Source organism: Bubalus bubalis, chromosome 7 (genome assembly GCF_019923935.1).
Source record: "Bubalus bubalis isolate 160015118507 breed Murrah chromosome 7, NDDB_SH_1, whole genome shotgun sequence".
In the NCBI taxonomy this organism is placed as follows: Eukaryota; Metazoa; Chordata; class Mammalia; order Artiodactyla; family Bovidae; genus Bubalus; species Bubalus bubalis.
Window position 1 is genome coordinate 15,361,066 of NC_059163.1, and position 13,805 is coordinate 15,374,870.

Genomic DNA, 13,805 nt, shown 5'->3' on the forward strand with positions numbered 1-13,805 from the left:
TGGAGAATCCCAGGGACGGGGGAGCCTGGTGGGCTGCCATCTATGGGGTCGCACAGAGTTGAACACGACTGAAGCGACTTAGCAGCAGCAGAGCAGTTGTCAAAAAGTATGCAGTGAAATATAAAAATAATTGCTCAATAAAGCTATTTTACTTAACAGTAAAAAAGCAGACTTTCCCAGTTAGTTCTGTCGAGGAGTGTGTAATTTCCTCGGTTCTGTCTCACTGCAGCAAGAATTTGAAGCAGTGGACGGACTACTGTTATAGCTTGGTTTTATTTAGAAAGTAAAGGAAAATGCATCCTCCAGGTGTGAGGGCCGCTGCTGCTGCTGCTAAGTCGCTTCAGTCGTGTCCGACTCTGTGCGACCCCATAGACGGCAGCCCACCAGGCTCCCCCGTCCCTGGGATTCTCCAGGCAAGAACACTGGAGTGGGTTGCCATTTCCTTCTCCAATGCATGAAAGGGAAAAGTGAAAGTGAAGTCGCTCAGTCATCTCTGACTCTTAGCGACCGCATGGACTGCAGCCCACCAGGCTCCTCCGTCCATGGGGTTTTCCAGGCAAGAGTACTGGAGAGGGGTGCCATTGCCTTCTCTGAAGTGTGAGGGGCAGGCCGAACCAAAAGGCGCAAAAAGAAGAGAAGCCTCTGGCTCAATTTTGGCTTCTCCTTTTGTATGTTTTTTTCTCCTCCCGCTGAGCCTGACCTATGGAAATCAGGCTAACCAGGAGGGTGGTTTGTTTTACCTACGGTCCTCATTCCGGTCCTCGGACCTTCCTTGGTCCTATTTTCTAGGGCTTTTCCCTTCTTTGTCTTTTAGCCACCGCCATTTTGGACTCCTTTTTCCTATTCTAATTACCTAACAGTTCAAACACTCATCTTTTGAATCTGAAGGCAGAGCAAAGGAGTAAGTCATCTAAGAAAATAAGTACTGGTCCATGACTGTGGAATAAAAACAAATCAGGAAGGATCCTCGTTTTTGGCAGCTCATAAATTAAAACTGGAATGACACGGAGAAGATTAGCATGGCTCCTGCACAAGGCTGACACAAAAATTTGTGAAGCATTTCATATTTGGGGGGAGTTTGGGATTAGCAAACTATTACATATAGGATGGATACACAACAAGGTTCTACTGTACAGCATGTGTATCTGAGACACTGCTGTACAGAAGAAATTAGCACGACATTGTAAATCAACTATACTGCAGTAAAAAAAATTTTTTTAAAGAAAGAATGAAATCAGAAAGGGCTTCAAGCAATTTGGGCAGTGGATCTACAGTATATCATTAAATAGGCATGAGGTTCTGATCTGCCTTCTGTTCACCATTTCTCACTACCATGGAAGTCTTGTTTGCAAGGGAACTCAGAGTCATCTGGCAGAACTCGTCATCTCTTCCTTCCTAAAAAGGAAGTGGTGTAAACTTGGTGGTATCCAAAAAAGGGAGCAGAAACAATGTTAAATATCTGTAGAGCATTAAAAACAGAGAGAGATAGGAGTCAGAGAGAGAAAGAGACAGAGCGAGAGAGAAAACGTGCTTTAAACAGAATCTTCTGACTTAGCAATTTTTGTTTCATTATTATATAAACCTTGAGCAAAAAAAAAAACCAAAAAAACTCTTTGAAGCTCCATCTGGAATGAATCTACTACTGGGCCAGAAAAATGACTCAGTAAATTCTCAAAGTATTTGAAGTAAAAGAGTACTATCCTTTAAATTCCTTCATCTAAATTTTGACAAAATAAGTAAAACACAAAGATTCTCCAAGAAAGAGAGATAATGGAATAAACAAAAAGAAGAAAACCTCCTTTCCTCCCACCAGGGATTAATGACGGGAAAAACTGGATTTCCTTACAATCCATTCTTAGCCACATATCTCATTAATAGTTTGTCCTCCCTTTCACTTACTGAGTAGCGTTGTGTTAGTCGCTCAGTTATGTCCTACTCTTTGCAACCCCATGGACTGTAACCTACCAGGCTCCTCTGTCCATGGGATTCTCCAGGCAAGAATACTGGAGTGGGTTACCTTCTCCAAGAGGAGAAGCCATTTCCTTCTCCAGGGGGATCTTCCCAGTCTGGAGATTGAACCCAGGTCACCTGCATTGCAGGCAGATTCTTTACTGTCTGAGCTAAAGGGAACTCAAACTTAATCAGATCAGATCAGATTAGTCGCTCAGTCGTGTCCGACTCTTTGCGACCCCATGAATCGCAGCACACCAGGCCTCCCTGTCCATCACCAACTCCCGGAGTTCACTCAGCCTCACGTCCATTGAGTCAGTGATGCCATCCAGCCATCTCATCCTCTGTCGTCCCCTTCTCCTCTTGCCCCCAATCCCTCCCAGCATCAGAGTCTTTTCCAAAGAGTCAACTCTTCGCATGAGGTGGCCAAAGTACTGGAGTTTCAGCTTTAGCATCAGTTCTTCCAAAGAAATCCCAGGGCTGATCTCCTTCAGAATGGACTGGTTGGATCTCCTTGCAGTCCAAGGGACTCTCAAGAGTCTTCTCCAACACCACACTTCAAAAGCATCAATTCTTCGGTGCTCAGCCTTCTTCACAGTCCAACTCTCACATCCATATATGACCACAGGAAAAACCAGAGCCTTGACTAGACGAATCTTTGTTGGCAAAGTAATGTCTCTGCTTTTGAATATGCTATCTAGGTTGGTCAATAACTTTCCTTCCAAGAAGTAAGCATCTTTTAATTTCATGGCTGCAGTCACCATCTGTAGTGATTTTGGAGCCCAGAAAAATCAAGTCTGACACTGTTTCCACTGTTTCCCCATCTATTTGCCATGAAGTGATGGCACCGGATGCCATGATCTTCGTTTTCTGAATGTTGAGCTTTAAGCCAACTTTTTCACTCTCCACTTTCACTTTCATCAAGAGGCTTTTGAGTTCCTCTTCACTTTCTGCCGTAAGGCTGGTGTCATCTGCATATCTGAGGTTATTGATATTTCTCCCGGCAATCTTGATTCCCGCTTGTGCTTCTTCCAGTCCAGCGTTTCTCATGATGTACTCTGCATAGAAGTTAAATAAACAGGGTGACAATATACAGCCTTGATGTACTCCTTTTCCTATTTGGAACCGGTCTGTTGTTCTATGTCCAGTTCTAACTGTTGCTTCTTGACCTGCATACAAATTTCTCAAGAGGCAGATCAGGTGATCTGGTATTCCCATCTCTTTCAGAATTTTCCACAGTTTATTGTGATCCACACAAAGTCTTTGGCATAGTCAATAAAGCAGAAATAGATGCTTTTCTGGAACTCTCTTGCTTTTTCCATGATCCAGCAGATGTTGGCAATTTGATCTCTGGTTCCTCTGCCTTTTCTAAAACCAGCTTGAACATCAGGAAGTTCATGGTTCAAACTTAATAATGTGCATCAAATGGAGATTTTCTTTCAGAGCCTATATAACATCCTCTCCCAGAAGAGAAGAGCCTCAGGGCTTCAAATGGCCTTTTTAGCAAGAAGGAAATAGCAACAATGATTAAGTAACCCTTCTTCTGTTCCTCTTCTCTCTTCTCGTATTGAAGTATAATTGCTTTACAATGTTGTGTTAGTTTCTGCAGTACAGTGACCAAGTGAATCAGCTATATCTATTCATATATCCCCTCCCTCCTGGGCTTCCCTCCCCCTCACCCCCATCCCACCCCTCAAGGTCATCACAGAGCACTGAGCTGAGCTCCTGCAGGTTCCCACTAGCTATCTGTTTTACACATGATAGGGTACATCCCTATCTAATCTAATCCTAATCTCCCAACTGGTCCTACCCTCCCCTTACCCCGCTGTGTTCACAAGTCTGTTCTGCACATCTGCATCTATATTCCTGCCCTGTAAATATTTTCATCTGTACCATTTTTCTAGATTCCACCTCGCTATCTGAAGCCAGTAGCATGTTTTCACATCCTGATCTCCCTATGCTCAGGGCTCACCTTAGGGAATGGCTGAAGTCTGATGGCTGTTAAATGGCAGCTTTCTTTCGTTCCTGAGTTCCTGGGGTGCTGCAGTTAATGGGGTCACAAAGAGTCAGACATGACTGAGCAACTGAACAACAACAAATGGCCTTAGAGGCTCAAACAGCAACATTAAATAAACATAAGCAAGATGTGAGGTAAAACAAGCCCTTCTCCAAGGATAAAAATCCAGCTAAAACAAGAATTCCAATACTTTGGCCACCTGATGCAAACTGACTCATTGGAAAAGACCCTGATGCTGGGAAAGATTGAAGGCAGGAAGAGAAGGGGACGACAGAGGATGAGATGGTTGGATGGCATCACTGACTTGATGGACTTGAGTTTGAGCAAGCTCCAGGAGTTGGTGATGGACAGGGAAGCCTGGCATGCTGCAGTCCATGGGGTCACAAAGAGTCGGACACAACTGAGCTGAACTAAAAACAAGAACTCTGGATAAAAACAATTCTAGAATAGTCTCAATTTGTGCCTAACAAATGTAATTATTCATACTTGAACTCTAGCCTTTTCTAGTCCTGTGGCCACTGCTGAGTTTCCCAAATTTGCTGACTGATGCTGAAGCTGAAGCTCAAATACTTTGGCCACCTGATGTGAAGAGCCAACTCATTGGAAAAGACCCTGATGCTGGGAAAGATTGAATGCAAAAGAAGAAGAGGGTGGCCAAGGATGAGATGGGTAGACAGCATCACCGACTCAATGGACATGAATTTGAGCAAACTCTGGGAGATAGTATGTGCGTCCTAAGTCACTTCAGTCATGTCTGACTCTTTGAGACCTCATGGACTATAGCCTGCCAGGCTCTGTCCATGGGATTCTCTAAGCAAGAACACTGGAGTGGGTTGCTGTGCCCTCTTCCTAGAAATCTTCCCAACTCAGGGACTGAACCTGTGTATCTTATGTCTACCTGCATTGGCATGCGGGTTCTTTACCACTAGCACCACCTGGGAAGCAGGACAGGTGTCCATGGGGTTGCAAAGAGTCGGACATGACTTGGCAACTGAACAAAAGCTACCTCTTATAACTTTTTTCTGTCCTCAAAACAGTTTCAGGATTATTTCTAGAGTCTCTGCTCTCATAGACGAGATGGAGAAAAAGAAAGGATGCTGCTTTCATAGTACAGTTTATAAAATTGCTGTACTTGAATCAGCTGAAAAGCAGTGATCCAAAAATTTTCAGACTTTGCTCAACATAGCATCATTAAGGAAGTGACTAGGGGAATTGCTACTCTGAAACAAACTCTAACCAACGGGGAGGAATAACTTGGTGAAATGGAAAAGACAAGAATCTTGGGAGAAAATTACATGTCAGTATTAGAAATAGAATGAAGAGGCAAGGACTCATGAGGCACACAATTGCTATCTTTACATATTTGAAGAGCATCCATGTGGAAGAGAGATTTAGACTGTTTTATTTATCCCTAAGAAGCAAAATTTGGTCCAGTGAATAGAAACTGCAGGGTAATAGATTTCAGTTATTGTAAAGAAATAACTTTCAAAAACAGTGCTATTCAGTAAGGTGTACCTACAATAAGTTGTATAGAACGACCACATAAATTACATTATCAGTAGTATAGACTGTCATAATTAGACCAGGAACATTATTTTGAATATGATTAGGTTGATTTTTATAGTTTAATCAAAGAACCATCTCAAAGTCAGGCCACAGCTCTGTGTAGTGAAAATGTCTTGAATGTATTTTTAAATCACATTAACCCTAATATTAATATGGGGATTATATAACCCACCTAAAATATGGCAAGAAAATGTTAATATAAATTAAATAATGGAGTATACATTTTCTGCTTGAGCAAGTCTTATTTGAATATAAGACTGAGTTGCTTGTTTTACAAATTTTTCTCTTGTTTCTTTTGTTCACAAAGCTTAAGTTAAGGAAAGATGTTTTAAAAAAAATACTCAGTGCTATTCAAAGATTTGATAACTATAATTATCTGTGCCAAGTTTTTTGTTTTGTTTTGTTTTGATTTTCATCTCATATTACACAAAAGTAGAGAAAGTTACTGTTACAGGTGGGAAATTCTGTTTGCTAGGGGTGTCCAAGTCATGACTGGGAGGCCTTGGAGTTAGAAGTGATCCTATAAGCAAAGGGATATTTAGCTCTGTATCGGTATGTAACGAACTACTCCAAAGCTTAAGGACTTTAAAAAGAAATATAGCAAGTCCCCTATATACAAACCTTCAAGCTGCAAACTTTCCAAGATGCGAATCATGTGGGTTAGTTCACATGTCTGGCATACATTGGCACAGGTGTGCATCCCCTACGAGTGGCTTTGCTTTTGTGTACTTTACCGCACAGTACTATATAGAGCACAGTAGTACAGTATCTTTATTTCAAGCCCAGGATGTCCGGAAGCAAGCGTCAGTGATGTAGCTGGTACTGCTAAGGAGTGCCAAGAGGTGACCAGAGAAACAAAAGTGAAAGTATTTGAGGCTGGAGCTTGCCCTCCGTCTCTAATTGCTGACGATCCTTCAGCTCTGCCATCTCCCACCTCCTCTCCCTCCTCCAGTCAGTAACGCTTCTTGCCTGTTCACTTGATGCCAGTTCTTGTATGCCAGCTGTTGTTCTGCACTACTGTAATTTTCAAAGTACTGTACTGTAAGATTAAAACATTTTCTTTATTTTTATTCACTTGTTATGTATTATTTATGTGAAAAGTATTATAAACCTATTACAATGTAGTACTATATAGCCGATTGTGCTACTTGGGTACCTAAGCTAATTTTGTTAGACTTACACACAAATTGGACTAACTAATGAATGTGCTCTCAGAACAGAACTTATTCATATGTAGGGTACTTAATGTGTTTACTTAGCTCATAATTCTATGTATGAGCACTTTGATGTAAATTTAGTTGGACAATCCTTTCCTGATTATGCTTGCCCCTGTGTTTACACAGTAGAGAGGAGGATCTCAAGAGAGTGAGAGGAAATGTACAAATTACTAGCAGAACATTGCTGCATCTTATTGGCCGAAGCAAGTCACAAGGTCACCCAAGATTCAAGGAGAGGGGAAACAGATTTCACATTTTAATGGGAGGAATTGAAAAGTGATACTGTAAAGGGCCTGGCTACAAGGAAGATGAAGGATTGTGGTCATTTTCATAATCTTGTACAAAAATGTCCCAGATGGCACTAGTGGTAAATAACTCACCTACCAAAGCAGGAGATGCAGGTTCAGTCCCTGGATCGGGAAGATCCCTGGGGAAGGAAGTGGCAACCCACTCCAGTATTCTTATCTGGGAAATCCCATGGACAGAGAAGCTTGGCAGGCTAAAGTCCATAGGGTCACAAAGAGTCAGACATGACTGAAGCAACTTAGCATGCACGCATGTACAAAAAAGTCACTCAAGGATCTTCAGCAGTGGAATGTTGCAGTCAAATAAGTGTTCTAGAATTATCACTCGGGCAATATGTTGAGAGCCATTTCTTTGATATCCCTCAACTTACACTACAGAAAACACACAAGTTATACACAAGACAAGTTAGTCTTGTCTTTGCATGGTTCTGATACTCACAAAATTCAGTTACCACAGGATAGCTAAATAACACCATCACCCAACAACATGGGTTCAAACTCTGTTATCCCGGTAGAGTTTGTTGTTGTTGTTCAGTCACAAGTTGTGTCCAACTCTTTGTGATCCCATGGATGGTAGCATGCTCTTCTGTCTTCCTCTATGTCCCAGAGTTTGCTCAAATTCATGTCCATTGAGTCAGTGATGGCTATCTTACAATCTCATCCTCTGCCACCCTTCTTCTCCTTTTGCCTTCAATCTTTCCCAGAATCAGGATCCATTCCAATGAGTTGGCTTTTTGCATCAGGTGGCCAAAGTATTGGAGCTTTGGCTTCAGCAACAGTCCTTTCAATGAATATTCAGTGTTGATTTCCTTTAGGACTGACTGCTTTAATCTCCTTGCAGTCCAAGGGAGTCTCAAGAGTCTTCTCCAGCACCCTGGTACAATAATTGAGTATAATTACATAGAGTACCAACTTTACTGCTTGCTTTTTAACCCACAAATCACTGTGTAAGTAATTGATGTACACATGATCAGTGGCCAATCACGTCACTTCTTTTGAAGGTTGTCAGTGATTGGTCATTGCATACCTGCAATTTAGTTCACACTTATACAGCAAAAATGCAGCTGTGTGGTCCTCTCTTGTCTCCTAGTAATAAACCCCTGTGACATCTTTCAAAAACGCATCTTTGAAAGAGGAAATTGGCTAAGAAAGATGGTGGTGGTTTAGTCACTAAGTCGTGTCCGACTCCTGTGATCCCATGGATGGTAGCCTGCCAGGCTCCTCTGTCCATGGGATTCTCCAGGCAAGAATACTGGAGTGGGTAGCCATTTCCTTCTCCAGAGGATCTTCCCGACCCAGGAATCGAACCTGGGTCTCCTGCATTGCAGGCATATTCTTTACTGACTGAACTATGAGGGAAGAAGAAAGATGAAAGTACAACAAATAAACAAAAAGTAATATTGCTGGATATAAAATTAAAATCGAACATAAATGGAGTTATAAAGAAAGCACGGGCCATGGGAATGTTGACATTATATATGCAGACAGAAAGGAAACTTAGCGAAGGCAAACTTATTGACGTAAATGAAGAAAGCAGTTGTAATAAAAAGGATAGAGATGTTCCAAGGGAAAAGACAATAGCAAAACAAACTTTACATTAACGCAATTCTCAAAGATATCTGACAACACTGAAAGCACAAAGAATAAAATTTTGGAAGCTGATCCAAACTTACAAAAAAATATGAGAATAAGCCAAAGCATAGAAAAGTTGGTCATTCCATATTGTAAGTTCTGCAATAAGAAAGCAAGCACTATTCAAACGATTTGTGATGTTTTTTACAAACATTTAAATTCTCAATATGTTTAATGTTTTAAATCGCAATACACTAAAAAAATATTAGTTTTACTATTTTTCAATTTTCTTATACATTCATAACCAACAGTTAAACTTTTTAATGTTTTGACAGAAAGTCACAGAATGCTTGCAGTTCTTCCTATTGAAGATTGCTGTGCATGGTTTCAGCCAACTTACTCGTTTTATGGTCCCATAGTACTGGGCAGAGAGGATTCCCTGGTACAAGAAAGTTCCTTCTAAGTTCATGAGATTGTTCTCCATTTATAATTACCAGATTTGAAATTGTTTTGATCAGTAAACAAAAAATTAGATATTAGGAAAAACAAATTGAGTTTTAGTAAATAAAAGTATTTTTAATTAGAATTTATCCCATTGTTGCTGTTCAGTTGCTCAGTCGTGTCCAACTCTTTGCAACCCCAGGGACTGCAGCATGCCAGGCTCCTCTGTCCTCCACTATCTCTAGAGTTTTCTCAAACTCATGCCCATTGATTCGGTGATGCCATCCAACCAGCTCATCCTCTGTCGTCCCCCTATCCTCTTGCCCCCAATCTTTTCCAGCATCAGGGTCTTTTCCATACTAGTCCCACAGCTTTAAAAAAAAAAAAAAAGATCAAACTACTATCCAATAAAATGTTCCCAGAAAGAGAACTGCTTTTCCCCAAACATGACTTCAGAGCCTATGATAATGATGCATAATGAGCAACAAGCAGATCTTTATCAAGAATCAAAGCTTCCTGCTATAAAGTAGAAATCAGTTACAGCCTCATCTAAAATGAAATGCTTCCAAGCTTAAAAGCACACCAGCTTTTGGTGGTAGAGGCTCGCTGCCAATCTTGGTCCCAGCATACTCTGTTTGTATTGGTCTCTCTGGTCATCTGAGCTGGAGGAATAAATAAAAGCCCCTCAAAGACCACTTCTTCAGTAACTTTTCCATGCCCTTATTGTTCAGTCCAAAAGTACTGGTGAAAGCATTAAGGCTGAAGAGCAAATTATGTGTCCAGCAAAACAAGTTCACACACCAAAAAAAAGAAGTTTGGAAAAGATAAATGACTTAGCTTTCCTCTCCCACAACTAAATGGATCAAAATAAATACCCATTTTTTTAAAAAAAGAAGAAGAAAATAGGAGAAGTAGTGAAAATGCAAAAGGGAGCCTTGTTAATATTAAAGGTATCTTCTGAGATTCTCTTCATACTGAAACTGAAGTCACTCAGTTGTATCCAATTCTTTGCGACCCCATGGACTGTAGCCTGCTAGGCTCCTCCACCCATGGGATTTCCCAGGCAAGAGTACTGGAGTGAGTTGCCATTTCCTCCTCCAGAGGATCTTCCCAACCCAGGGATCGAACCTGGGTCTCCTGTATTGCAGGCAGACGCTTTACCATCTGAACCACCAGAGAAGCTATGAAGATATGAAGTTACCCTTATAATCTAAATATGGAGTTGGGTTTTTCTCAGTTTGTTTATTTTTTCTTCCTCTGGGTCGTTGTTGCTTTCTCTAGTTGCGGTGCATGGGTTTCGCATTGCGGTGGCTTCTCTTGTTGCAGACCGCAGGCTCTAGGCCCAAGTTCTTCAGTCGTTGCAGCATGCAGGCCTCAGTCCTCACGGCATGCAGGCTCCAGAGGGTAGGCTCAGTACTTGTGGCACACAGGTTCTAGTTGCTCCAAAGTATGTGGAATCTTCCCAAGACTAGAGATCAAACTCGTGTCCCCTCTATTGGCGGGCAGATTCCTATGGACTGTACCACCGGGGAAGTCCGTGGAGTTGTTTTAATGTAATAAGAAAACTATCACATTTATCTACATAGATTTTACTATATGCCAGGCACTGTGCTGAGCACTTAATGAATATTCATTCTGGGAGTCATCTCAACAGCTCTTTCAGGTATTTTTATGTATCTCATTTTAGAAGAAACTGAGGCCCGGAGAGGTTAAGAAACTTGCCCCATATCGCATTACTAATGCAGTAAAGCTGGAATTTGAACCCAAGTAGACTGGCAACAGAGGCTGTGCTCTTTTTTCAGTGTGCTGCGAACTGTTATTTTTTCCATCCAGTAGTCTAGTTTGGTATGTTTTTGTGTCTCTTTTCACATCCCTCCCACTGATCTCTGTTCTGCTGAAACTTGGAAAGCATTATCTTCTTTACACATCCCTCCCACTGATCTCTGTTTGTTCTGCTGAAACTTGGAAAGCATTATCTTCTTTACCCATCTATAGGATCTTGGATCTGATTCCTAATCTATGATTTTCACTCAGCATAATGGTCTACGAACTTTCAATGAGATCACATTGTATATAAGAAAGAGATGTGGTTTTGTTTCCTAAAGAGACAGAGGTCTATCCTTATAAAGTGACAGTCTTTGAAAAAATAGTCATCCAATTCTAGTACCACCATGTACCAGGCAGTGTGCTAAGCACTTTTATGTGCAGTTTTTCCTGTGTCCCGCACAACAACCCTAAGATGTAGGTATTATTATAATTCCCATTTTATAGATTGGAAAATTGAGATTAAAAGAGGTTAAGTAACTTGTTCAAAACAAGACAGCCAGTAGGTTATGGAGCCTAAATTCAAGGCTTAGGTTTATCTGGCTCTGAAGATCATTTGTTTTTGTCCATATTTCTATGCCATTTGACATGGTTTTATTTCCTTACAAGGATATTCAAAGGAGTTTGAGGGACTATTGCGTGACAGAAACTGCTGTCACTTTCTAGATAAAATTCTTCCTCTATAAGATGATAAGCCACACAGATACCCAATGGCTTCCCTGGTGGCTCAGTAGTAAAGAATCTGCATGCCAAAGCAGGATACTTGCAGGAGACGCAGGTTTGATCCCTGGGTAGGGAATATCCTCTGAGTAGGAAATGGCAACCCACTCCAGTATTCTTACCTGGAAAAGTCCCACGAACTGTAGCCCAGCAGCCTCCTCTGTCCATGGGTCACAAGAGTTGTGCACTCCTGAGGGACTAAACAACAGCAACCTTATATAGTCAACAAGTCATCGATCTATAACCAACCGTAATAAATACTGCATAATAAAATTAAAGGGAAGTTAAACTATAATGAAAACATACCTTCTAAGAAAGTGTCATTATTATTTCTTACCTATTCTAGACCATGTCTCATAAAAATAAAAAATTCGACACAGTACAAACACCTTACATAAGTCATCCACAAAACACTTAACACTATGACATTTCCAAAATAGCTACACTTTTCAGAACCTAGACGTCCTTCAACGTGCTCAACAGTCCTAGTCACAGCTTTCAAAACCACACATTTCTCATTATCAGTGAAGGAACACTTCAAAAAATGTGACATGTACCCTTTCAAGCATCACTTTATTAGAAAAACAAATAAAAAGAGAATGCAAAAAGAAGCCGTTTGTTAAATCAATTTCAGATACTGTGTCTAATGTTTTTTCATAACAGAACTTGGAGTCGATACTACGTGCTTATTTATAATTTGACTATTTTATATTAAATGATTTAAGTAATAACTCTTCATATTCAGATATTTTTTTCCTAAAGAATGTATTTATTTAAGGGTCCCAGTGGTTGTCAAGGATCTGCCATGGTCTCATGGATGGGAAAGGAGGATAAGATTGCCATTGCATTTTACGGCCTACTCGTCAGTTACAAATGGATTCCCTCAGAAGAGTAGTCATTTTAAATATTATTTATATGTTTGGCTGCTTTGGATCTTAGTTGTGGCCTGCAGGATCTTTAATTGCAGCATGTTAACTCTTAGTTGCAGCATGTGGAATCTAGTTTCCCGACCAGGGATGGAACCCAGGCCACCTTTGTTGGGAGCACAGAGTCTTAGCCACTAGGCCTCCAGGGAAATCCCATGAGTAATAGTTTTTGCAAAGTAAAAATTCCATTAATTTTGGAAGAACTTTGGTTATGGTTTTTTTGCATGAATTTACCTATCCCACTAGGAATTTAACAAAGAAGGCTGAGTGCCAAAGCATTGATGTGTGGGAATTGTGATGCTGGAGAAGACACTTGAGAGTCCCTTGGACTGCAAGGAGATCAAGCCAGTCAGTGCTAAAGGAAATCAACTCTGAATATTCATTGGAAGGACTGATGATGAATCTGAATTTGCCCACCCGATGCAAAGAGCTGACTCATCAGAAAAGACTCTAATAGTAGGAAAGATTGAAGGCAGAAGTGGGTGGCAGAAGATGAGATGGTTAGATATGAATAGCATCATTGACTCAATGGACATGAATTTGAGCAAACCCTGGGAGCTAGTGAAAGACAGAGGAGCCTGGAGTGCTGCAGTCCATGTGGTTACAGAGTAGGACACGACTTAGGAACTGAACAACAAGAATATTTAAGAAAACATCAAAGAAACCTGTTTTTAAATGGGATGTTTCATTAACACTGCTGAATTAATCACTACGTCATCACGTCTTAATTCTCAAAATTTCCTGGCAAGAACTCCTTAGCATTTCTGTCCCACACCAAGCCCCATACTTTATTTTTAAGTTTGAATTTTCAAGCACAAATATTTTTTGTGTTGAAATTTTTTTCCCGAATTTTAAACTTTTTATTTTGTATTAGAGTATAGCCAATTAACAATGTTGTGGTGGTTTCAGGTGAACAGCGAAGGGACTCAGACATACATATACACGTATCCATTCTCCCCCAAACCCCACTTCCAAATATTTTTAATAAAAAATTTCTTCCATTTTATAGGTGTTGGACAGAGGGGTGCAAGAGCTGGCCTTGTCATTTTCCCTGCAAAGCCATGAATCCAGCCTGCCCTGGGAGAAAGAAAGGAGATTCATGTAGAATTTGAGAATGAGGCATGAAATTAAGATGGGTCTGATGAGAATGAGATACAGTAACAGAAGGAGAATCTTTGCCCTCAAACAGTGGTGAGAAGATTAGCAGTTCATTCTCAACATGTTGAGGCAACTCTCAACATTCAATTACACAAATTTGCAAATAACA

At 40.7% G+C, this 13,805-nt stretch overlaps 1 non-coding gene across 1 annotated transcript; it reads left to right on the forward strand.

Annotated features, from left to right (window-relative positions):
* The first annotated feature begins 967 nt into the window (after positions 1-967).
* Positions 968-1,071, forward strand: LOC112586337. The gene has a single exon (XR_003110797.2). It is a non-coding gene; the product is annotated as a U6 spliceosomal RNA (small nuclear RNA).
* Positions 1,072-13,805: the final 12,734 nt, after the last annotated feature.